Here is a 26,232-nt window from a genome sequence, read left to right as displayed (position 1 = left end):
AGCAGAGAGCACCAATGTCCTCATCCTGCATTTTCGGGGTGAGTCTTCCATCTGTGATAGTAGTGTGTCCTAGTGTTTCCAAGGGGATAGCTGACTTGGTGAATTAAAAGTGCCGTCTCTCTTTATCTTGCCCCAGAGAGATGTGTATTAGTCAGGAAAGCCTGTTCCTTAACGGGGCATGGGTCTAGTAGTTTACTGTTGGGCTGTTGTGTTGTAACCACAGCATTCAGATCTCCAGATTATTGCAAGGAATTGGTATAACTGCTGGAAAGATTTGTCATCTTCCCCTTGTTATTCTAGGAACAAAACATTCATGCACAGATTGACATAAACTAGGCCAGACTCTGTTCTTGTTCATAGTTATTCCCATGGGACTTGACTGTTTCCTTGGCAATACATATGCTATACAGAGTAAGACACTTGCATCGGGGTCTTCTTCTATATTTTCAGAGCTGTGCTGGCACCAAAGGACCAGGTTGCATTCTTGAACCCTGTTTTCTGGCTCCTGTCAACCTTTGGCACATTAGAGAGACAAAGAAGAGAAGACTAAGAGGGAGATGATGCTGTCCATGTCAATGCATGCAGACTCAAAGAGCAAAAAAGAGATGACTGACAATCCCAGTGAACTTAGAACTTGAAATACTTTCTGTTTCCTGGAAAATGAAATGGAGCTATTTTGTATTCCTTGTCAAGTTTTAAATCTCTTTTCTTAACCACGGGAAAAATGTTTTCTATATAGTGCTATTAATAAAGTGATGGATTTAAAAAAATGAACAGATGGGATTCTTTTTGGGTTTGTTATTCACCAAAAGACACATTTCTGCCCTGCAAAAATAATAGGTGCAGTGTCCATCACTGTCCACAGGGAGGGGAACAAATCCTAGCTCCTAGGATGCACTGGGCTTTTTGAAGAGAGAAGGCAGCTCATCCACACTTGAACAAAGTGAAAAGAATCTGATTCTATTTTACTAAACAGACCAAATGTCCTGGCCAAGACTGCAGGGTAATTTTACATTACATTCAAGAGACGTTTTGTTTAATCACTTCCTCTTACACTCTCCAAATAAAGCACTGCTTTCCACTTTTTTTCCACACAGATCTGATGCTAGCAATTCTGCTCTTCATGACAGATTAGTCTGTGCTTTGGTCAAACCATTTTGGCACAGGATGGAATAAAAACTGACCAACTTGATCTGATGGAAGGTGTCCCTGCCCCTGGCAGGAGGGTTGGAACTAGATGATCTTTAAGGTCCCTTCAAATCCAAATCACTCTGTGATTCTATGATCCTATCTCCTACAAAGAGTATTTGAGGGTGAAAATGCGGTCACTTAACCTGTTCCATACTTCTTGATGTGAGGGGTGATCCCTTGGCAGAGGCATACCTCCAGAGTACACCAAGACTGTGCTTCCGCATCACGCCGTCTCTTCAAGGAGGATAAACAGTGCAGAGGCACTAACTCACAACCCTGTAATTCTGCAAACAGCAGAGCCATGTGAGAGTGTGACCATGATGACACTGGCATGGCTAGATATCTGCCTGGGTGCTTTTGTACTGTGGTCCACTCATGGGGCTTTAAGGGATTTGAGAAAAACCATAAAAGCAACATGGCCCTCTAATCATGTCCCTTAGCAAGGAAGTCCAGAGCCTTCACTCTTAGTTTAATGTTGATGCCTATTTTTCAGGTGTTTGAATGCAGCCACAGTGCTCAGGATGCTGGTCAGTCTGAATTGAGTCTAGTACAAAGAATCTCTTCCCATGAATATTACTGGACCAACAATGGCAATGGGGAAATCCAATTTAAGCTGATCCACATAAACTAATTATACTGACCTGTCAAGCTCTTATGTCATTCTCTCTATAGTTCTGCAAAACTCCATGAAAAGGCCAATTTAGAGAATGATAAAGACCAGGTTATAACTTAAAAAAGGACCGGCACTTTCTAGTTAAAAGCATTCAAAATTTCGGGAGAATTCAGAACAAAAGTGAGAAAATATTCTGATGTTGACAGCCACTGTAGCAAAATAATGTAACTTGTTTTTACATCTTGAGTGGGAAAAATGTCAGCTGAAAACACTACCTGCAAAATCAGCCTGTTTCATTGAGATGAAAAGGATTCCTAACATATAATGTGTACCCGTGCTGGAAGTTTTGCTAGAATGTGTTTTGCTCAGCTTTCACATGAAAGTGTGACATACCCTTTCTTCATGGTTTTCCCTAATACATGCAGAGAGATCCTTGTTCAGATTTGTTTAGATCATGTTTGTTTTCCTGTGTTTCTTCTAAAGGAGTTTTGGTTCTGAGTGGGAGACACTTTTGAGTCATAATGACGTGTGTATGACTGATAATGCAACTGATGAAACACTGAAGAGTGGGCAAAACCTAAATAATTTCTGGCTGGTCTGTAGTGCAGAGCTTAAATTGGGGATAGTGCTCTTGACAATGCAAGCATCTGGAGTTCTTTGTAAGTAAACACATGTGATTCAGACATAACCTGGTACTGCCTGAGACTGGAGTGTGGAAGTCAATTGCTGCAGGGATGAATAGTGCTGGAAGTAATAATAGGCTATACTTTTCTGAAAGCACAGATGAGAGGAAGAATAATATTGTTATTTTTCACACAGTTATCAAGTCAGAGATTGAAGACTGCTTGTAGGAAGACATAACTACTTAGCTGCAGGTAAGTAGAGTTTAATCAAGCCATATTCTGTTACACAGAGATTTGTTTCTATCCATGGGTAAGGCACACTGGGGTAGCCCTTCCTGTGAGCAGTAGCAAAAATTCAGGGAGGTGATACAAAAAAGATTTTCTTCTCAGACAAAGCCTATAATTAAGTTTATCAGGCAAAGTTTTCTGTCATATTTTTTCTGTAACTAGTGTTACAGTGAGGTAAAATCTATCAGTAAGAGTTTTCATTTCCAGGTTAAAAATATTCCACGAGATATCTGTGCTCTTGAGAATATCTGAAAATAAACTTGTGAATATCCCCATTTGGCTACCTGCCTAGAGAAACTAATATAATAATAATAATAATAATAATAGCAATAATATTAATAGTAATAATCTGAAGGAGTGCAATTCAGAAATCAGTTAAACTGTCCAATAGATTTTCCTGGCCCAGATTTCCAGATAGCCTGGTGTTGCTACATCTTCTTTGTGTAACTTAAAAAAAGAAAAAAAAAAAAAGGAAAAATAAAATGGATCTTTGTTTTCCTTTGAAGGAAAAAAAAAATAGAGAATTGCTACGCCATGATGCTCAAGAACTCAGCTAAAATACATGCACTTTTGAAGTTAAATTGCCAAGTTTCAGTCCTGAAAATGCGTATGCACAACTTAGGTTTACATTTGTGGTATGTTCAATGGGCTTCAGTGCTAAAGAAAGATGTAAGAGCTTGCATGACGTTTGACAGGACTGCAAGGAAACAGGGCTGTTTACAGTTTGGCTACTGTGTTTCTGTCTCTGGCAGGACTGTGAAATATTACAGCAGTCTGAATTTAAATACTTTGATTCATTGCTCTACTGCATAGAGAAAATATCTGTAACTCAGAAGCTGAAATTATTCTTGTATAGGAGCTGTCTTTGGATTTTAACAGAAGTGTCAGAAAGAAGCTGCTGTAACGTACAGGAGTAGAATTCCAATTGAACCTTGAAAGAAAAACTTGATTGTCTAAAAATATTAAGCTGTTTGAAATGGTTATGTATTTTTTCTTTCCCACTTATGAGGAACATATAAAGCAGTGGGGTTTGCAAATGCCTGCTTTCAGATTGTGTAGCTGCTGCAGAAGTATAGTGCTTTGTGTAACATTGCCCAGCAGACATAGATACTATGTGCAGGTTTTTTTACTCTGGAATGCAATTTGGGATTGTGGAAGCCCTTAGTCAACTGTAGTTTGGGGACAGGAATCAACAACTCCCCATGCACTAATTCATTTTGAACTCATGAGGTTTTGGCTACGGTTGTGTGAGCAGGCTGTGTATTCCTCTCACAAGTGTAGCATGTCCTTCTAGCCCAGTTTCTCACTTGCCAGCCAGAAAGCTTCCACCTTGCAAGTGGTGGCTTATCATGCTAGAGACTAAAATGAAAATTTATAATCAAGGACTAGGCATGGGTTCAGATCTCCCTTCCATGCAAATCCAAAGTGAACCAACTTGGTAAGCAGCTGTTAGTAGCAATTAGTTATTGTTATTAATTATAATTGTAAGAACTATAAATCATCAGACATACCACCACCACCACCACCACCAATATGTTGATAGGTTAATTTCACTAAGGTAGGTATGGTGGCACTATCTGAATGTCATTTTCTCCAGGAAAGAGAAGTATTTCACAACAGTGAATGGCAAAAGAAGGACATAGCTTGTGACCTGAATATCTGTACAGATCAAGGCATGAGAAATCCTTTGGAGCAGTATAGAGCTGGACAGGAATAGAAATGTGCAGTACAAAAGCAGCTACCAAACAATTCCATATGTTTCTTATGAGTTTTTTCTAATTTGGTATCAAACCAAGAAAATGTCTCTGAATGAAGGCTTTGTCAAAACTACATAGGTTTTCATGGAGTGGGGAGAAGTGAAGAGTGGAGACATGTTGACTTCAGCAAGGCTTTTGACACTGTTTCCCCTACATACTCATAGGTATCTCAGGAAGTGTGGGTTAGCTGAGAGGACAGTGAGGTGAATTGAGAACTGGCTGCATGACAGAGTTCAGAGGGCTGTGACCAGTGGCACAGGGGGTAGCTGGAGGCTTGTAGCTGGTGGCATTCCTCAGGGGTCAGTGCTGGGTTCAGTCTTGTTCAACTTACTCATCAATGACCTGGAGGCAGGAACAGAGTGTACCCTCAGTGAGTTCCCTGACAACACAAAGCCGGGAGGAGTGACCAACACCCCAGAGGGCTGTGCTGCCATTCGGTGAGACCTGGACAGGCTGGAGAGTTGGGCAGAGAAGAAACACCTGAAATTCAACAGAGGCAAGCGCAGGGTCCTGCACCTGGGGAGGAATAACCCCAGGCACCAGCACAGGCTGGGGGCTGACCTGCTGGAAAGCAGCTCTGGGGAGAAGGACCTGGGGGTCCTGGTGGACAACAAGCTGTCTGTGAGCCAGCAGGCCAAGAAGGGGGCCAAGAAGGCCGATGGGATCCTGGTGTACATGAGGAAGAGCACTGCTAGGAGGCTGAGTGAGGGGATCCTGACCCTCTACTCAGCCCTGGTGAGGCACATCTGGAGTCCTGTGTCCAGGTCTGGGCTCTTCAGTAGAAGACACACGTGAGTTCCTGGAGCACGGCCAGTGGAGGGCAAAAAAGATGATGAGGTGACTGGAGCATCTCTCTAAAGAGGAAAGGCTGAGGGAGCTGGGCCTGTTCAGCCTCAAGAGGAGACGACTGAGAAGAGACCTTATCAATGCATGCAAGTATCTGAAGAGGATGGAGCCAGGCTCTTTCCACTGGTGCCAACTGACAGAACAAGGGACAATGAACACAAACTTCCACACAAAGTTTCACCTTTATGAGGGAGAACGTCTTCACTTTGAAGGTGACAGAGCACTGGAAGAAGTTGTCCAGAGAGGTTTGGAGTCTCCTCCTCTAGACATGTTCAAGACTTGTCTGGACATGATCCTGTGGAACCCATTCTAGATGAGCTCCAGAGGTCCCCAACCCTAGTGAATCTATGACCTAAAGATATTTATTGAATATAAGGAAAACTGGTAAAATCTAATCTAATCTGAAGACTATAAAGACTTTGTGATCCAATCTCCAATCAAAAATCACGCATGAAATCTACATAAGATCAAAGAAAAATTAGATAAATTAGATGTGTTCATGGGTATGACTAGCATGAAGGCAATTAAGATTGTGTTGTGCAAAATGGTGATAGGTATCTTGTTTTCTTTTAAGCAGTGGACCTCTGGAATCTGCACTGGGAAGAAGTACTGGCCTTGCTTTTTCATCCTCAGCAGTAACCCAAAGATAGTACAAACCCAGTTTTCCCTTATGGATCTTTACTACCACATGAAAGGTAGCCCAAATGTAGCACGCAGATTTATGCTCATGCAAATTTGCTTCTTAATGTTAGGTACTTTCTTGTCTCCCTTTCCACAGCTCAGGGACACTGCAGAAAAAGGGACAGGGACACAAGTCCTGCCAGCTGCAGGGAGTGAGTTGAACATGCAGCTGCTGCTGCGTGTTCAGATGTGTTGGAGAAGAAAGGGAAGGGGAGGCATTTCATACCTATATAAAGGGTACCAGAAGATCTCAGGGCTGCTTCTGAGATCCTCCCAGTTGGACTGGGCCAGCAGCTCTACCTCACCTGGTTGTGTTCAACTTATCCCAAGAAAAATAAGTGAGGAGAAACAAAATGGCCACCTTGACCTATTTGTCTAATCTTCCTTTCCAGATAGAAACAGGGCACAATTCCTCTGACCAACTTAGCTTTTCTGCAATATGACATTCCAGACTAGCAGGAGACTGTATTTCCTTGGGTGATCCCACATCTTTCTATAGTTCTCTTGCAATTGGGCTGAAATGAAATGCATCCTCCCATCTATCATTCTGCTTTCCAGAATAAGAAGGAAATCTCTACAATTTGTCCAGGGATAAGAACTTGCATGGCAATTGCCTAAACTGTCGTTGGTCTGTCTGAACTCCATGTTGTAGAATTACTGACTGAATTTGCCAGCTATTGCAGTGTATCACCTTTTCATTTTTCCTGCTGTCCTCAACCTCTTTTTTTTTTGGTGACACAGATGATCGTCAATTTAGTTGCCCGAATGGGACTATGGGTAAGAATGCTTAGTTTAGAGTAATACACTCATGTGCTTACCAAGCAGAATTAGCACCAGCAGGGGCCAGGTGGACAGTAAGCTGGACATGAGCCTGCTGTGTGCCCTTGCAACAAGGAGACCTAACTGTGCCTAGGCTGCCTCAAAAGACAATAGCTAGCATATTAAGGCAAGCATCTTTTCCACAATCTTCTCATTCTAAAGAAGAAAACGTTCATCCCTATCTTATGCTTGAGTTGTTTATCAATGTATCACAGGAAAACTTTATTCCCCTGTTAGACAGAGCTAATTGAAAAGAAGCTGTTCTGAAACCTGAAGCCCTGAAATCATGTTTTGGCTGAACCATGTGCTTTTTACTTCATGATTGAAATGGCTCATGACTGCAGTCATATATTGACACGTTACCTCAAACTGCAAAAGGCAAAGAAAATATATGTTGGCTGACTCAGTTCAACAACATCTCAGCTGAGAAGATAAAACTGTGCAGGTGTTAATATCAGCAGGTAACCAAAACTGATTTAATGTTAGGTTTGTAATCGTATTAATTATTCTTGTTTATTTAGTAAACAAAGTTCAGCTAATTGACGGCCTCTGCAAGCACAATAAGAACTGGTACAGATATAGCAAGATCAAACTTACTCAGTTAAATGACTTCAGTTTTTCATGTAGGCACTGAGGCTAAGATCCTTATTTTAGGGCTTCATATATCTTTTAAGGAAACATTATGATACCATTCTCTTCTTCTATAAGATTTAAGGTGACTATAATAAAAAAAAAAACAACTACTGCCCTAATGCTGACTTGAGCTGACTATGCTTGATTGTTTTTTTAGGGAAGAATGTTTAGCCTTGAGGAAAATGTGAGCAGTATTTTTACTTTTTAGAATTTTTGTACTGGAGGATAAATTCAGTGAAACAGATGAAGATCAGACTGAATTGCTGATATTAATATTATTTTTAGGCGAAATTTTCATGTCTGACTGTGACTAGAGATGTTGCTTCAGCTAAAAGTGCAAGAAACCTCACAGTAAACAATGACCAAATATGAAAAGAAATTTCTGTCTCCAACTTAGAATGTCAGTTTATATTCCAAGGCAGATGTGGTTTTATTCTTCTCTTAAGTAGTCTTTGTCATCTCTCATGTAATTACATGTGGTTGTTTGTGGATTTTTTTAAAATTATATGTAGAAATATTTCAGATTTTTTATGGTATTTAATCTGTCTTTCTGGTCAGCCTCGGGGAGATGTTTCAGCAGCTAATTCCACAGGTTAACAAAGTGCAGTATGGGGAGACACTTCTTTTCCTATCACTTTTAGACCAGTTGCCTTTCTATCCTCTTCAAAGCATTCCAGCTCCTTTCTGTTGAAAGAGAGCAAACAGGAGAATATCATAACTTGTCTTCTTTCAGCCAGAAATCTACTGCTTAGTGCTACCCTCTCCCTTCTCTTGTCAGCTTTTGCTTGCAATTAGCCCTTTGACTCAGAGTAGTTCTTTCTGTACTGACAGCATATGAAATAGTGTGTGAGAGACTGGTTCAGTGCCAAAATATGACTGCATTTCCTGGCAGTTTTGCTGTTGTATTAAATTAAGGAATTATGACCACTGAAATCTGCAATATTAATTTTGGTCTTCAATCCAGTGATTTTCATTCCTTTACCTGTGCAAGGGCTTTCCCTTGCATGGTTTGACTGGCTTGTTTTTGTTTTTCTGGTTGTTTCTAAGCTCAGATGGTCTCTTACATATATATTTCATACTGACAGGGGCACAGATTCCAGAAGTATCTCTACTTATCTCAGGTTATCTGGTGCTATCCTGTACCTGGGAAAGTAATGTGCATCCAGAAGAAATGTCAGGAGCACTTCCCAAAAACTCACAGATAAATTCTTCTGAAGGCAGCTGTGTTCCTAAGTGCTAAAGTCTATCGTGGTGCAACTGTAGATGACAATGGTGCAACAGGCACTAGGCCATGATTAGTGAAGGGGTAAGCATGCCCTCTGAAAACTTGATATAATTTGGTTTATTTTAACCCCCTCTTGTGCATGCCAGAAATGCACACAATTCCTTTTCAACTGTCCAGGTAGCATATAATTTGTTGAACAGCAGCAGTACAGCTTTGTCGGAATCCCAGGCCCTCTGCTTATCAACTGTGTCTCTTTTTCCATTAACAAGCTTCACAGATCCTTGCTGGACTTGTTATACTTGGATATCAAGGCACATCATTCCTTCATGGCCAGGCAGGACCCCTCCTGGGTCATGAGCAGGGCATGCTACCAGCACACCAGCTACCAAATCCTTATGGCACAGCTGGTGAACTTCGTCCAGTCCATCCTGCCAGCCTCCAGAAAAGCTGCCAGAATGAGAATGGTGTTGCTGATGCCATTAGAGGAGCAGTCCTGGCTTCATCTGTTCACCATGTCTTTGCTTAACTTCCCCTTTTCAGGTGTCTGTGTTCAAATGGTAATCATGGACCATCAGGTTCTTTTCCAGGTGGGAAGGAATGGTGAATTTGGGTCCCCACAGAATACAAACAGACACTGTGCTCCTTCTGAGAGAGGTCAGTACCTTCCCACTTTAAGAAATGGTTGTCCAGTCTCCTGGAGAGAATAAGGAAAGTTGCTGTATTACCATATTTGCCTTGTCCAAAGGGGTGATGGTTATGTATTTCCTAGGGCTTGCTGAGATGCATAGGAAGTGGGCTGATGATGCTAAGCTGCTGCTAGAAAATGGCTGTAGTTAGATCTTTCTCCTATACACTATAGGGAAGACAAGCTGCCACCTTCAGGGACTGCAAAAATGATGTCTAACCAGTCCCATGCTTCACACAGATGTTCTTTGTTTTACAGGTATTGAATGGAACCTGAAATTTGTCAGAGGAACTGTAATTAGTTTTAAAATTGATAAAACAAGCCCTGTAAGCCCCTGGAGAACATGATTTACGAAAATGCAGCCATCTCTCTGTGACTGAACACTTAGAACAACATATTACAATGGAGGCTCGTGCTCCAGGTTCAGATGTCCAAAGATATTTAAATATATAGTTCCCATTCAGATTAATGAGATCCTGGGTAAAACAGTGTAATACTTATGTGCTTTATTATCGAACATTGTCAAATCTTTATGATAAAACCATATGGAGTGGTTATTGGATTCAGGTCCAATTCCAGTAAGGTACCTTACCTGAAAAAGCAAGTGATTTCAAAGAGAACTGGAAATTCATCTTATTGCTGAACTCCTGCCAGCTGCTGAGTTACGTAAGTAGAAACTGTGCCACAAACCCTTTTGTTCTAAACACAAATATCCTTAGGCCCTGTTGTTTATATTTTTGAACTCTTTCTTTTGGAAAGACAAATGCTCACATACATGCACACAGCCCTGAGGAGACAAACACAAGAATTGCACAGAGGAAAATAACACCAATCTCCAGTTAAGTGTCTTTAACATTTGCAAATCTCATTTTAATGATACTGGACTAAAAGTTTGAGCACGCTTTTATATTAATTGGAGAAATGTTGCTCGGATAAAAGCCCTTCTTTCTGTCAGTAAATAGACCATTGTTTCCTTGAAAGTGTTTGAGTCAGTGTCAAAAACTGTAAATAGAATTAAATGCCGCCTCTAATTAAAAAACATAATTTTTTTTTTTTTTTGGTCTTCATTGCATAATGAAGAAACTTGTGTAAAATACCAACAGGAGAAGCTGAGTTTCCCAAGACTAAGATTCAGAACTGGACTGTGAATTACTTTCTTCATAAAGAAAAGTGATCCAGTGTCTTGGATAAGGCAAAAAAGGAAGGAGTATGCCCAGTGGAAGCAAGTTCAGGTGACATGGGAAGAAGACAGATATGCTGCTCACTGCTGTAGGGAGAAAATTTGTGTGGCCAAAACACAGCCAGAGGGTGGTTGGGCATTGGAACAGGCTACGCAGGGAAGCGGTCACAGTGCCAAGCCCGATAGAGTTCAAGAAGCGTTTGGACAGTACTCTTGGGCACATGATGTGAATCTTGGGGATGGTGCTCTCTGCAGAGCCAGGAGTTGATGATCCTTGAGGGCCCCTTCCAACTCAGCCTATTCTGTGATTCTGTGATGAAATATTTTAAAAGAGGAGAGTCCTTTACAAAAATATTTTTGTGTTTGTTTAGACTCATTCTGTTTCTATCCTCTTGTCTCCTCTGTTCTCACCACCTGAAATTGTAGCTCCAGCATGGAAACCATAAGGAGATGGTAGAACTTTCCTCCTGAGCTATGGCATCTTCAACAAGGATTCACATACTTCTCACTTGCTTCCCTTCCCCCTTTCTACTCCAGCAAGATAGAGAAGAGAATTGGAGGTAAAAAGGTGAAGATAACAGGTTTAAGTAAGAACAATTTACTGGAAACAGCAATGAGACGAGAAAGCAAAAAATAACAGCAATAAAAGTAATAAAAAGAGCCTACAAAAGAGAAGGTGATTCACATGCAAAAATGCCCACCAGGGATCCCGAGACAATGAAACAAAGAAGGCTTCCCTCAGCCTACCAAGTTTGTTCAACTGAAACCCACACACTTCTTCTCAGAAGTCCAGAGAGTCCCTTTCCTCTGCCCCAGCAATGACCCGAGGAGGTGTAGAATAACCTCCAACTCCTGGCCAAAATTAGGACAATGGGGGAACAGGCTATACCCACAGCTGAAGAGCATGGCTTTGTACTTGAGCCAAGCTCACCTAACAATGAGCTCCTGCTGGAAGAGGTGCTAGTAATTCACTGCAGCTCAGCTCCTTGGTCTGTCAAACCAAGTGATCATCTGCCTGCTGAGCTAGAGAATGAAGCAGAAATCTTCATTTCTCTTAAATCACAGGCTTGATTTCCCACATATTGGCTAATGTAAGTGACTCCCATATAGGTGTACAGACCTAACTGTGGTGTCCATTTAAAGCTGATGCCATCAGGAGAGATTGACCAATATTACAGCTGGTGAGGGGGGTCAGCGGCTCTGACCCAGGAAGAGATGACCGGTCCGGGGAGATGGTCCCGAAAGGAATCGCCTTCCCGAGGCCCGGTGTCTTCCCTCAGCTGCTGGCAGGAGGGCCCTTGCAGAGGCTGTCAGCTCTTTAGTGATATCAGCTCGTGATTCCAGCTCAGCTCTGCAGGGCAGCCTCCAGGCCAAGCCAGACCAGAGAGAGAGACGAGAGGCTCGTGTGGCTGGTTCCGCACGAAGGGAGCTTTATTGTGGGTCCCCTCCAGCAAAGGGGAAAGCCAGGGACGAGAACCCTCTCCCTCCAGGGCCCAGAGAGCTTGCTTTTATAGGGATACAGGGGATGGGTGAGGACCAATGGGTTACAGAGGATCTGGGATGGGAACAGACCAATGGGTTACAGAATGATTTGCATAGGGTCTCCCAAAGGATTGTGGGTCTGTCTTTTCTCACCGTGACCAAAGTGGTTGCCTTTCCAGGGAGTCCTGCTGGGCGAGTGAAAAATCTCTTATTTCAGCAGAGATCCCTCCAGGGCAGGGGCTGGGCATACCCCACAGACCAACTCTAAAATTCTGTACACCAGGAATAATTTGTGTGATAACAGCAGCAGGACTCCTTTCACAACCTGGGTCTCATCAGGGAAATGTAAAGCACAGGAGAAAAATCATTGTTCTTAATGTTATATTGAAGTTGGTAGTATATCAGTACGTATGATAATCCTAGGCACATTTAGTGTATTTCCCCTAGCTTGTTTTTTTTGCATGTCTGTGGGTATTATTCCCTACTCAAGAGGGCTCTCATATATGTTCTGTCTGCTTGCAGATGTACCTTCAGTGTGCTAGGCCACAGGGAATGGCAACTGTAAGCCTTGAGGTGTGTATCCTCCCTTCCAGCCATGCATGATCACTTCTTGAATAATAAGGTAGCAGCTGCAAATGAAAAAAGGATAAGTATTGTAGCAGGTAATATCTTCCCTACTGTGATTTGTCACCTCTTGCCTATCATGGTTCAATATGATGTAGTCCTTAAAATGCAGAGCAAAGCCTCAGAAGTAAGGGTGGTCAGAATCTTGACAACTCAGTTCAAACCTTTCACAACTTCTTTGACTGTTAAAAAAATGAGTGGAGAATAGCAGGATAATACTTTCCTCTCAATTAGCTGTGTAATAATCTGAAATACAACTCATTTGGAAGAAAAGAATTTGTGCATTAAAGTGTAACTTTGAAATTTGATGGTTAAACTTGCATTTCCCTCTTTGAAAGTTTTGTTTCTGTATTTTGATGTTTTTGCATTGCATCTACTCATGTTAGCCCCTCGTATCCTCTCATGTCAGAGCAGCTCACTTGCTTCTGGATGAATTACCTGATGATCTTTTAGGAAATGCCTGTAGGTTGAGAAAATAGAGTTATTCCTTGCCTGACAAGCCTTACTGTGGTCTGTGTATTTCAACAAGGTGATACTAACTAGACCCAGTGACAGAAACCTTCATCCAACTTATTAAACCAAGTTATTACATATAAGGGGCCAAGAAGGAAAAAAAGTCACCAGAATCAAACTTGATATTTAAACTTTTTAATGAGGCAAACCAGAATGACATTGTTCTTGAGGCAGTTCCATCTTGCCATCTTAAGATCCTCACCTGATCAGTTAAATTACAAGTTGCTAATGATCACCACGGTATACTCTGAGAGGTTGACAATAATGCTGTTTTGAAGATATCCCAGTCTTAACAGATGGTACTTGTGTAAAGTGGGATGCTGGATTTACCCTTAATTTCCTTGCAGCACTTACTTACTGTGGTGTGCTGGTTTTAACAACCAGCAGGGAACTAAACTCCAAACATTCCCCTCTCTTTTACCTCACCCATTCCAATAACGGAGGAACAATGAGGAGAAAATACAAATTGGAATAAAAACTTACTAAATTCATGATAGCCAGTGCAGTATTAATGGAAAAAAAGTATATAAAAGAGAGAGGGACCCACAAAAAGTTATTCACCACTCGTAACAAAAAAAAAAAAAGACTTCCCAAAAGCAGCATTGCCCACGTGGTCTCCAGAAAAAGGCAATATGGCGAGAAGAGCTCACATGGCTTAACATCCTTCCTCGACCCCAAGTCTGAAAAAACCCCAAAACACACCATGAAGAAACGGAACAAAGCAACCCCCTTGGGAGCCAGATTATCTGTGTTGTGCTGCCTGCTATTTTTCTGGACCGGTGTGCTCGGCTGTGTTCAGCCATGCTCACCCAGCTTGACTCAGTCCTGGGAGCACACACTTTGATGGGCTTGAAGGAATGGAGGGAGGAGTGGTGCCAAAGAGGGAGCTGGGGCTGCCAGCTGATCCCAGCACCTTCTCTCTGGAGAGAGCCAGGCAAGATGGTGAATTTCTGGCACTTGGCTCTTCCTGATGAAACCTTGTCCCCACCGACGATATAGGTGGTATGGAATTAAACAGCTCTAAAAGCTCCACCGCCTTTTCTCTGTAACCAGCACATACAGTTGCAGTTTTTGTATCAATATCAGCTCTGGCTTCCATTACTGGAAGCCTCTGTTCCATAGAGCTGCCATGGTATATTCATCAAGGAGTGCAAGTTTCTTCTAGCATTCCCACTCGCTTCAATGGCAGCTCAGCAGGGCCAGCCAGGCCTCTCAAAACAGCAAATATGCAAGACGGGAACTCCTGATTACCACAAAAAGCAAAATAAACAAAAAATATCCACTCTGGCTGACTCTAATGTCACATTCTCAGGAAAACAGATTTTGCTGTTGAAAAAAGTCCCAGGATATTTTAAACTGGTTTTATTCAGAAGGCAAATACAATGAATAACATGCAAGGATATTCACTTAGGCCATGATTCATGAATTGCCCAAATGAAAGCTGTGATAATATTCATCAAGAACTGTGAATAGATAAGGACATGACAAACTGTTTTACTTTATTTTTGTCCTGGCTATATTTGTACAAAACTAGCTTCATTAAGAAACCTTTCAGACAAAGCTTTTCTTAAATAAACTGTCCTTTTGTCTCCTTCCATCAAGACAAATATTTTCTCCTTGTTCTTAAGGCAAACTTTCCCTCTCACTGAGACTCTTGCAATGTGACAAGCCTGCATAATCCACTGTATGAGAAGATCTCCAATATTATTTGCATGATGCTGAGCAGCAGAAAATGACATTTCAGGCAGAGGAGTTTGAAAAATTCTGAAGAGTAGATTTTATTTTCAACCAGAGGAGGCTTGCAATGAGCCAAAACCAGACAAGACCACTAACATTAAGGTGAATAGTGGTGGTGATGGTAATGACAAGGGTAAGGTATGAAAGGAATGAACAATTATGATAATTTTGTTTGTTTCTCAAAAGATGAGATAATGTGGATGACAGAATACAAACATGCTTCTGCAAGTAGTTATTCCCCTATTTTCAAATAACATATTATTTATCATATGTGCATATTTATAAAAAAGGTCTGAGGATTTAAAGTACTAATTTGAATTCTATATTCTTATGTTTGCAATAACACATGAATTAAAAAACCACATAGATTAAAAAAATAAAACCTTTCTCCGTAGATGTCCTAGCTTTTCATTCTAATAGTGCTTACCAGAACAGGTAATAACACTTAGTTGCTGCTGTAGCTGATGGTAGACACTACTGAAAACAGGCCACGATGCAAAATAGCATCTTGTGTCTTGACAGAGTCATGTACATAATGTCTTTAGGTATTCAGGAAAAAAAAAACCAAAACCCCCAAACAGTTCTGTCTTTTACACAGCAGACCTTAAGAAGGCAAACACTTTGATAAAAATCTATCCATGTTTTTAAGGACTTTAACCATGATCTAGATGGTTGAAAGCTCCTACTTGACCTCAAGCTTCCTCTGACAACTTGACCAGGACAGTTACTGTCACTTCAATTTCCTTTGAAAACAGAGATAATCTCTTGTCTTCATATTTTTATATTGCAGGCTGGGGGATAAATAGATTGAGAGCAACCCTGTGAGAAGGACTTTGGAGGTGCTGGTGGGTGAGAGGCTGGACATGACCCAGCCATGGGCACTCCCAGCCCAGAGAGCCAAACGTGTCCTGGGCTGCATCCAAAGCAGCGTGGGCAGCAGGGGAGGGAGGGGATTCTGCCCCTCTGCTCTGCTCTGGTGAGACCCCACCTGGAACACTGCATCCAGCTCTGGGGTCCCTGCACAGGAAGGACATGGACCTGCTGGAGCAAGTCCAGAGGAGGCCACCAGGATGAATGACCAGAATGCTGGAGCACCTCTTCTCTCCCACAATGACAGGCTGAGAGTGGTGGGGCTGTTCAGCCTGGTGAACAGAAGGCTCCAGGGGCACTTTAGAGCAGCCTTCCAGTACCTGAAATGGGCTGACAGGAAAACAGGAGAAGGATTTTTTACAAGGGAGAATGGTTTTAAACTGAAAGAGTGTAGGTTTAGATTAGATATTAGGAAAACATCCTTTACTGTGGGGGAGGTGAGGCACTGTAACAGGTTGCCCAGGAATCTGTGGATGCCCCATCTCTGGCAGTGTTCAAGGCCAGGGGTTTTGAGAAACCTGGTGTAGTGGAAGATGTCCCTACTTGTGGCAGTGGAGTTGAAACTAGGTGATCTTTAAGCTCTCTTCCAACTCAAATAATTTTATGGTTCTATGATTCTATAATATTTGGGTGACAAAGCTGCTGACACGAGAAGCAAACTCCATGTTCTCAAATGAAGAGTCCCATATGAATGTGTTTTCTAGGGAGGTCCACCAGGTCATATAACAGCTTATCCCCAGGGTACAGCTGAATAACAGAAGTTTTCAGTAAAAGTCAAGTGGAGTCTGTTGTCAAAATACATGGCAGCAGTAATCATTATTAAGCATTGTTGAAAACTAACATTGGGAAGGTAAGTAGCCCATGTATGGAGATCTGATGTTGAGGAAAGAATGCCTGCTCTGCCACAGAGATCTAGCAATGCCGTTGCAAATCATTTAGCCATCCTAAAATGAACTGACACCACTAGTAGGTAAGCATCCAGATACAAAGCCCAGGCTTCATACCTAAGCTTGTCTTTTAAACCTAAGCTCCAAATCTAAGCTTGACTTTTGCCCATCATCATGGTGGAGGGATTCTCTTTCACACAGACAGTACTGAGGCAGTGACCACTCCACATTGCTTATTTGAAAAGTGGCAACAATTTTCCAGGTACTTTGAAGAGCATGTTGCAGCACTGGATTTGATAGTAAAGGTTATGAATGGAACAGACTTGCTGCCAGGGCACTGTGAGAAATGCAAGAGGTGGTATTAGCATCACCTCAGGCGAAGCAGGTCAGATTACTTTCCTTATCTATCATTTTTCATTCTGTGACAAAATTGGTATCATGATAGCAGCAGAAAGATAATATTTTTTTACACAGTTTAATAACTATTGTATCTTTTCCTTGCAGTATACACAATGCCCATTTATCCTACACCATTGCCATCCCATCAGAAGCCACTTTGACCCCATCAGCTTAGGCTGCAAGCACAAAACCCATTGCTGCTGCCCAAGAAAGCCCCAGCCCAGTGCATTGAAGCACAGCTACCATACCTACAGGGGCAGCACCAAGAACTTTCAAAAGTCTGGCAACAGCTGCCAGCTGCCAAAAGTAAACAACAGGCAATTTTCATTTATGCAGGTCCACTGAAATGGGTCTTTTCTTGTGGCTCTACAAGTCTCTGGACAGCTTGTGTGCTACAGATATTTTGCCAGACCCATTCCTGCACTTTGACTCACTGAAACAAGACAGTGTTTATTTCTATCAGGAATGGTAGTGGCCAAATTCTTACCACAGCTGGACATGGTAGGGTGGTCTCGTTGTTTATCTCTGCATCTTTACCCTTCATGGTTCAGTTCAATCTGGAGAAAGTGTAATGAATATCAATGGAAGTAATGGCATTCTTTTGCCAGAGGTCATCATCATGCAAGTCAGGACAGAATATATCCTCTGAGATTTTCAACTAGAGTAGCTTGTGCTCATTTGACTTATAAATTTGGCTCTGCAAGAAGAGCATGGATAGATTTCAGGCTGTCTTATTTAACAGAAACCCACTGACAACTTTGAAGGCTGTTCAGGTTTTGTTCTTTTCCAGTGTAAGACCAGACCTATATTCTACAGATAAAGGTTGAGCTGCAAAACTCCCATCCCTGTGAAGTCCGAGATTTTTGTCTATAGAGGGTAGTACTTCAGACAAAATGTCATAGCATAATTTTATCTATCTCTGTGCTATCAGCCTTGAAATAAACTCTGTTACCATATAGGTTTATTTCAGGAAATATAATAATGCAAATGTTGAAAAAGTCCTAGTGTGCTTGAAAGCTTATATATTTTTCCAACTTTATCAGTTGCTCTAGTAACAGATATTATCATTCTTTTCCCCCCACAAACCATGCCTTGTTTTTTTCCTTACTTTCTTTGCCACTGAAAATGTACAAAGAGCAGGAGATGGTTTGATGGGACATTAGGTAGCTAAAATGCTCCCTTCATATAGATACATTTTTTAGCTAGGCCAAATGCATTCCACAGATGAAGTATGCCATTTAACATTTCTTGCTCTTGCTGTCTCTTAGTTGATTCTCTTTCTGCTCAGCAAGTCTTAGTCTTGTTCAAGTATGTACACTGACTGGTTTTTTCTAAACAAATGTAGCTATTATCACCACAATACTCAGGGCATTTGAGTTCCAAGTAGAATACAGATTTATTGCATAGCTTTGGTAGGTACTGTAACATAATTCTGTTTGTACCAAATTTTTGTGGCTACTCTTGAGTGGACTAAATTATCATATTCTCTGTCAGAACCAAGAGTTGGCTGAGGAGACTTAATTTGTGGCAGAAACAGTCAGAAAAAGTAAAAAAATCCATCTGTGTAAAAAAATCTATTTGTAAAACCAAGCCATAAATTCTCTTCAAGGGCCTCAATGCTGTTTTCAGCTGCACCTACACAAATGGTGTAGGCAGATACATCTTTGCTATGTCTGCCCTTGCTAATGGCAAGACGCAAACCAGCTCTTTTCCAGGAACTGAATAGTCTCATTCAGCATATGTACAGCTCTGAGCTAATGCATTTAAATGGTTCTGGCCTGCTGCCAGCAGTAGGCACACAAGTCAAGCAGACGTGACCGTCTGTACCTGTCTGTGCCTCCAAAAGCAGAGTCCTTGTCATTGTTTCCAGTATTCATGGTATTGAATACTTGCTAAAACCATCAAAATATTCTCTTTGCTCTTGATGTACCCAGCTGCATGTCAATTAATCCAGCAAAGGAAAGCACAACAACCCCTGCAGCAACCAACTATGTATTTCCCATGTCTTACTCTCCAATTTTTTCTGCTTTTACTCAGCTGCATCAGCTTAATTCACTGATTATTCTTTTTTGTTTTATCTAGGTTTACCCTCAGCTGTTTCCTCTATCATATGCAGGATGCTAAAGGGTAAGTTTATTTCAATTTTGCTCACCCTCAGACAACTGTCCTTTCAGTGGACATTGCTGCAGGTGAAATTGAGCTTGAGTTGAGAGGCCGTTGTATTCAATGCCATGGTTCAGACCCTTATGTTACCCTCTTGTTCAGTAATGTCCACTGGGTTTCTCTGTCTAGCAAAATTTGTTTTAAAATTTGCTTCAAGATTTTTGCCAGATTACATTTTTCATTCAGTTTTCCCCCCAAACCACAATTTCATTCAGTGGCATGAGACTTGTCTTGCATGGCTCATGCCCTACTGTCTGTATGTCAGGAAGTCCCTGCAACACTTGACATAGGGAGCTCTGAAGAAATGCAGTTGAGTCATATTAGAAGGGACATCTGGTTCTAGGAGATCATAAAACAAGACAAAACCTGGACTTTTTGAATCAGTGACACTGTTCTGGGTATTCAGAGTCTTCTTTCATTCACAACCAAAGGCTGGCTTCATCATCTTTTTTTCTAAACAAATGGTGCAATACACCTTTTTTTGTAGACGTTGCTAATACACATTATGTTAGATCACAAACGTTGTTCTTGCTGTAAGACTTTTGTACCCTATGTAAGCAGGATGCAGGGGACAAATGTGAATAAGAATTGAAGTCTTGTGGTCTGGTCGTGGAAGAAGCAGGTGTGATAAATGAAAAACTTCTTCTCTTTCCAAATGGATACTTAGGTCTTGGAAAATGATCAGAAAGGATTCATAATCATTACCTTTAAAAATCACATCAGATGGTAATTTTTTCCTTCAAGCCTGATGTCCCTATTTGAGGGCCATTTTCCATTTCAAGAACCAAGTGTTCACTGATTGCAGGAGAGGGCAGGCACTGATGGTGTATCTGACATGGCCACAGGACACACTCTCTGACTGGTCTGTGCCAAGCAGCTCTATACATCCAGCAGGATGAAGCAGAGAGATTCTTGAGGAAACATGCACCACTGCCAGGGCTGAAGGAATTCAATTTCCCCCTAGGAGCCTTGTACCTTTCATTTTTATAGTCCAATGCCTCTGAAAGTCCAAAAATAAGTGACTGTGTATCTTACTTTGTACTCTCACATGATGCAGGTTTAAAAGTTATTTATGTAGAGTGTAAAGGTCTTCTAAGAACCATGAAGAGCCCTGCTTCTGTACCATACAAGTGTTTCCTCTGAATGACACATTGGCTAAGGAGATCTACTCCAAGATGAGGAACCTGTTAATAATAAAGCAAAAGGGAATAAAGAGAGCAGGGATGGGGAGAGGACACCAAGAAATAACAGAGGCCCAATTTTTCCACCCCAGTCAAACCATTCTCACCTGCAAGCAAGGTTGGAGAAGCTCTCCTCAGCCTGTCTGAAAGCGGCAGAACAAGGCTTTGGTGCATCTGCCCCAGGATAGTGTGTAAAAAGGTAGTGATACATATGTCGAATGCAACCATACTGGCAACTCTGTTATTGGGAGCTCCTTGGGAACTCCTTATTGGGTTGTTTCATATGTCTAAAGTTGTTTCATAGGTCTAGGTTGTAGCAAGCAATGGTCATAGTACGCTCCCTGATTACACAAGGGCTTTACACTTCTGCAGCTTTTCATAACACATTTGAACATCACTCAAGCATTTCTAAACCACGTGCATGAGATCAATAAAAAAATATGTAACAATTGTGTAACTTGAGCTTCTCTCCTGAGTATTTCTTCTCATCTAACATTTTTCAGAGCGCTTGGTCAGTCTTACAGCAGTCTGTCTGGTTATCACACCTGCTCATTGTGGGGGAGTTCTTTCATGCTCATAGATGTACAAGTCAAAATTCAAAGAGACTGGATCAAGTGCTGGCAGGTAAGTGATAAGAAGTAAGAAAAATGAAAACAAAAAGGGGTGGGAACTCCAGGTTTTGGGCTATCGCTGATCTCTTTGGTCGTGTTCTGGAAAGGAGGAATATACTTCCGATATGTAATTATTTTTCTCCACCCACTTCCAGAGAGAGAAAGAGCCACTAGGGGATATTGTAGACGGATTATGGAGGTTCATCATGCTTCTGTTTTTCAGGAGCTCAGTCCTGTAATGTCATCAACATACACCACTTTTGCAAGTTAAGATTTATTAAAAATACGTGCCTTGTTGGAGCTCTTCTGTGACCAGTAATGTCCAACAAATTTGGGGAAAGAAATGAGGAGTCTGGGATGTTCTTACCGTTTATTGCTCTGAAGGCTTCCCTCAGAGAGGAGCTAAATGATAGCAAGGTCCCGTACACCAGTTCCTTATGGAGAGAGCAGAAAGGATCAAATTCGGCAGAAGAGGAGAACAGCAAAGGATAAAGCTTTTCAGAAGGAATGTCGTGGTAGCGAGGTACACAGAGCTTAAAAAGTATTAAAGAGTGGGTGTAAAAATGAATGTATCATGCAGTTAGTGCTCCTGCAAGTGTGGTATAAAGCCAGACAGCCTATTACAGCAGCTTTAAAGACACAGACAGTACCACTTTGCACAAGTCAGAGCACTAATTTGCTCCTTACTGTCTTCTACTGGATATTCTGTGTTCCACTTCAGCACTGCTCCTTGACTCTATTAATCGTATCCATACTGGTTCTCTCCCTCTTGCCTTTTAGGTTCTGTGTCCTTGTCTGAAGAGCCACACTGCCCCCCTCAAAGACTCATCACCCAAGGAAACATGCAGTACCTAAGGTAAGGCAGTGACTCATCTAACACCTGCCGGTGCTGGCCTGCTTTGTAAAAGCACTTGTGCTCCTATTATGTGGCATAACACAGAGAGGAGATGCTCCTGCAGAAATCCCCCAGACAGGCCAGCACTCCTGGTCCGAGTCACAGCCTAGGGTTTCAGGAGTCATCTCATCCTCCCCATTGTGCAAGACCAGCACTGCACACTTAGTTCACTGCCCCTGGGACCACACTATAATTTTGACTTATTAATTAGAGCTATAGACTCTTTTCAAACTTTATGTCAATACTGCATGTGGCATCTTGGAGGGCAGTGAGGGCCTGAAACCCAGAAACAATATTATTTCTTTTATAAAATCAACAAAAAACCCCAAAAATATCAGAGCTGGTGCCATGAAGATTGATGTGAATCCACAGGAATTAATCCTCCTGCTGTACTCTTTGCCTAAATATAAAAGGTTAAGCCAGCTGCTTCCAGTGGGTCAGAAAGGAGATTTCTTCTAGAACAATATACCAGGGACTTCTGTATTTTTTTTTTTTTTTTTTAGTGCCTTCCAGCAAAGATCATCTGCTAGGACCATCTGGATGTCATGAGTTCAATGAATTTCCTCTGTTAAAGGTAAACTTGGCTGTTTGTAGAGTGGCAGATGCCTTTTCTATTTGTGGCTGACATTGCTTGCTTTTTCCTGTTGACCATAATCTGTGATAAAAATTTTGTTTGGCTTTACCTCGCCTTTCCCATTCTGCCCTTTTTCAGGGAGATTTAAAAAAGCATCATTTGTAGAAGCATTTAGGAAAGGATCGCCCAAGAAGAGCCTTTGCTCTCACCCACTCATTGGTATTATGGAGCACACCCAGCCCCAAAGACAGAATAAAGAAATGATAATATAGCTTTTCTTTAATAATTGGTGCCCTCCTTTCAATGAGACCTCCTGTTTGTGGCACTCTATTGATTGACTTTCATGGCACCTGAACAGCTAACAACTCTCATTGCCCTACAGTACTCCCAAGGGATAGGAAGGGGCATGGAGGGATGTCTGCAGGTTGTTCTTAATAAAAAGTTTGAATGTATCCTCTGGTATCTATGCTGCAGAGGGTTCCCAGAGATTTAGTGATGTTTGAAGCAGCCATTGGAGAAAAGCTTGGGCCATATTTGAAAAGCCCACAACCAATGTCTCATTTGCATAGCACATTTACTTTTCTCCTGTGAGGAAGCTGGGATTTGACAGCCATCAGGAGCACAAGATCTGGGTCATTCTGTGTTTGTTAGAATTTAAGCAGTGTGGATGGCACAGGCAACTTTTTTGAGCTCTGTCATTTATCTGGTGTCAGTGGGCCTCTGTAGACTGCTGCTCTCATGGGGATGGGCATGGACTGAGAGAGCTGTGCTAGCAGAAACGTAACTGTGGCTACTTCACCGAGTGTCAGTTTTAGTGTAAGTATGTACAAGAAGCCAATGCAGTTGGCCTTATACTGATGAAAAATACAAGTGTTCATGCAGTGGTATGCATTTTAGCAGCACTACAGCCGAAATGATCCAAGTCAAAGTTTTCCCCACAGAAGTCTGTGACAGGCCAGGGAACTAAAAAGGGCCAATACCCCCACTGCCTGGTGTCCAAAGATGTAACAAGTCTCTGCTGCAAGAAGCACCTGGAAGATGCTCAGCATTCCAGACTGAGTCCTTGGCACATCCTGTACCACTCTGAGACACAATCTATCATTGCTTCAAGTTAAATTCATGGGAGCTATGACCTGAGCCATGTGCACTACTTTGACTGTAGGAGCAGGAATCCCATTATTTACTCCACCACAAAGGCATTTTTAAAGTGTAAATACACAGGTTTTAACACAGACCACAAAACTGGTGTAAGGTGGTCTTTTAGATACTTTTGATCCTGTAGAAGTTTGTCTCCTTGGACTACATGAGATCCTTGAGCTTTGAGCAGAGAGGTCTGCAGAACCATGAGGACAAATTGCCCTGAGTCACCAACTCAAAAAATTAAGCAGGAAGGGAGACAGAGAGGGAGGGCAGGCCCTGCATTTCCTTGTCTGTAAACAAAGACTGTGGAAGCAGGGAAAAAAACCCCACAAAACAAAACAAGAAAAGCCAAAGTCAGATTTAGAATACTTGAAACAAAACCTGATGGTTTTGTCTCAGTCTACTGACCTCGCCGCATATACCCTTTCATCTTCCACTAGTCTTCAGGAGCATTCTGACCTAAGTTCTGTTAGGCATTTAGCTTCCAGCTTAGAAACATGATGGAAGAAGCATACCACAGGAAAGTAGTTTTGCTTCTGTGCTTTTTTCATGCCTACTTTCAAGCTCTGGTTATAGTGTTCTGTAATAATGTGTTGTCATGAAAACAGCAGTCTGCCTCAGTCTCTCTGGTATGCTCCTGGTTGTTCTTTCAGCTATATAACAGCATGTTTCATCTTAAGTTGTTTTGAATGACTGGGGAGGTAAGCTGTTCCAGGATGCTGTATATTTCAATAGTAGGCTATTGCATACAATGCAGAAGTGTTATCTAAATGCTAGCCTTTCTGCTATGTGTGCAAGACAGATACTGGTTTACTATTGGAAAAGCTGCAAAAGGACTCTGTCTCCCTACAACATCTGTATTCTGTCCTTCTGTGCTGGGAGCAGAAATGCCTAGGAAATGACTCTTGCCCTAGCACAGTCCTATACCAGGTTTTGGCCCTATCACACACAACCGACCTGTGACTGTGTGGGAAATGTAGGATCTTTTGTGTTCGATGCATAAGAAAGCCATGCAACTGCACTGCTGTGCCATTCACGGCAGGGCTCTGTCTGTCCCCAGGTGTTTGGCATGCTGCAAAGGAGGTGTGTGTTTGTGAGGGCCTTGGGTGAAGGAAACTCTCCTTGAATTCCAGGCAGGCAGGCTGAGGTATTAATCTCTGCAAGACTGAGGCAGCTGTGGACATGTGTGTAGCTGTAGCATGGCTAATTTGGGAGTTCAGAAATAAAATAATTTAGCAGCTGTTAGAGAATAAACTTTTTTAGGAAGGTTACTGAAATACGAACTGGAAAACCTCCAGTGCTCCTCCTTGTGTAGCTTTAAGTCCAAGTATGTCTCTTCCATGCTAGAATGCAGCTGCATGGGCTCAAGGTTTGATCAGGAGCACATAATGAGCTCTTTAGGAGGAGTGTCTGGCCATCTCCTTTGGATATCTTTGGCAACGCTAACAAGTGCCAGCATCTCTACTTAGTTTGCTCATGTCTTTCTGAAAAATGGATGCCATTGGAAAGTTTTGCTTGCTATTTATTATTTACTATTATTTAATATTAATTTTTATTATTAATTATTAATATTTATTATTATTTACTACTTGTTTACTGTTTTTTATTGTCTCACTGATAATAAAACAAAGTTAAAAACTTAGCAAATCTATTATGAAATCTAAATCTCTTTACTGATTATACAAGGGTCATCCCCCATAATTCTATTTCCAAAAATATTTTGCTTTTCTAACAAAACTTTCATCCCAGAGAGTTCATGATGAAAACCAAATGCTGAACCTTGTTTCATCTCATTATGTTTAGTTTCCATCTTCCTTGGGTTTTCCTTAATTCAGAAAAAAGCGAACAAAAATATAGTAGATGCCATTTCTATTCCAGGGAAATAAAATAAGAAGAACCTTTTGTTCTGACAAGAAAGGTATCACAAAACCTGTATTTCGTGGCACACCTGAGGACAGGGTGCCATCCAAAGGGACCTGGACAGGCCTGAGAAATTTGCCTGTTCATTTGAGTCTCATGATTTTTAACAAGACCAAGTTCAAGGTGCTGCACCTGGCCTATGGCAACCCCCAGTATCAGCACAGGCTGGGGGATGAATAGATTGAGAGCAGCCCTGTGAGAAGGTCCTGGGGGTGCTGGGGGATGAGAGGATGGACATGACCCAGCCATGTGCACTCACAGCCCAGAGAGCCAAACGTGCCCTGGGCTGCATCCAAAGCAGCGTGGGCAGCAGGGGAGGGAGGGGATTCTGCCCCTCTGCTCTACTCTGGTGAGACCCCACCTGGAACACTGCATCCAGCTCTGGGGTCCTAGCACAGGAAGGACAGGGACCTGTAGGAGTGGGTGCAGAGGAGAGTCACAGAGATGATCAAAGGGTTGCAGCACCTGTCCTATGAGTAAAGGCTGAGAGAATTTGAATTATTCAGAGAAGGGAAGGTTCCAGGGTGACCTTATTGTTGCCCATCAGCACGTGAAGGGGGCCTACAAAAGAGATGGAGAGGGAGTTTTTACAAGAATATGTAGTGACAGAGCAAGGGGGAATGGGTCTACACTGAAATAGAGTAGGTTTAGATTACAGCTTAGGAAGAAATTCTTTGCTCTGAGGTTGTTGAGGC

At 41.9% G+C, this 26,232-nt stretch overlaps 1 long non-coding RNA gene across 1 annotated transcript in view; it reads left to right on the top strand.

Annotated features, from left to right (window-relative positions):
• Nucleotides 1-2,386: 2,386 nt before the first annotated feature.
• The window catches only part of LOC125320191, a 33,677-nt gene continuing 9,831 nt past the window's right edge, over nt 2,387-26,232 (top strand). Inside the window, exons 1-6 of the long non-coding RNA XR_007201042.1 lie at nt 2,387-2,463; nt 2,624-2,679; nt 19,136-19,180; nt 20,901-21,021; nt 21,789-21,864; nt 22,407-22,477. This is a non-coding gene — a long non-coding RNA (uncharacterized LOC125320191). The remainder of the gene's footprint in view (nt 2,464-2,623; nt 2,680-19,135; nt 19,181-20,900; nt 21,022-21,788; nt 21,865-22,406; nt 22,478-26,232) is intronic.

The sequence above is a fragment of the Corvus hawaiiensis genome, chromosome Z (genome assembly GCF_020740725.1).
Source record: "Corvus hawaiiensis isolate bCorHaw1 chromosome Z, bCorHaw1.pri.cur, whole genome shotgun sequence".
Classification (NCBI taxonomy): domain Eukaryota; kingdom Metazoa; phylum Chordata; class Aves; order Passeriformes; family Corvidae; genus Corvus; species Corvus hawaiiensis.
This window is presented reverse-complemented; position numbering and strand designations above follow the sequence as displayed.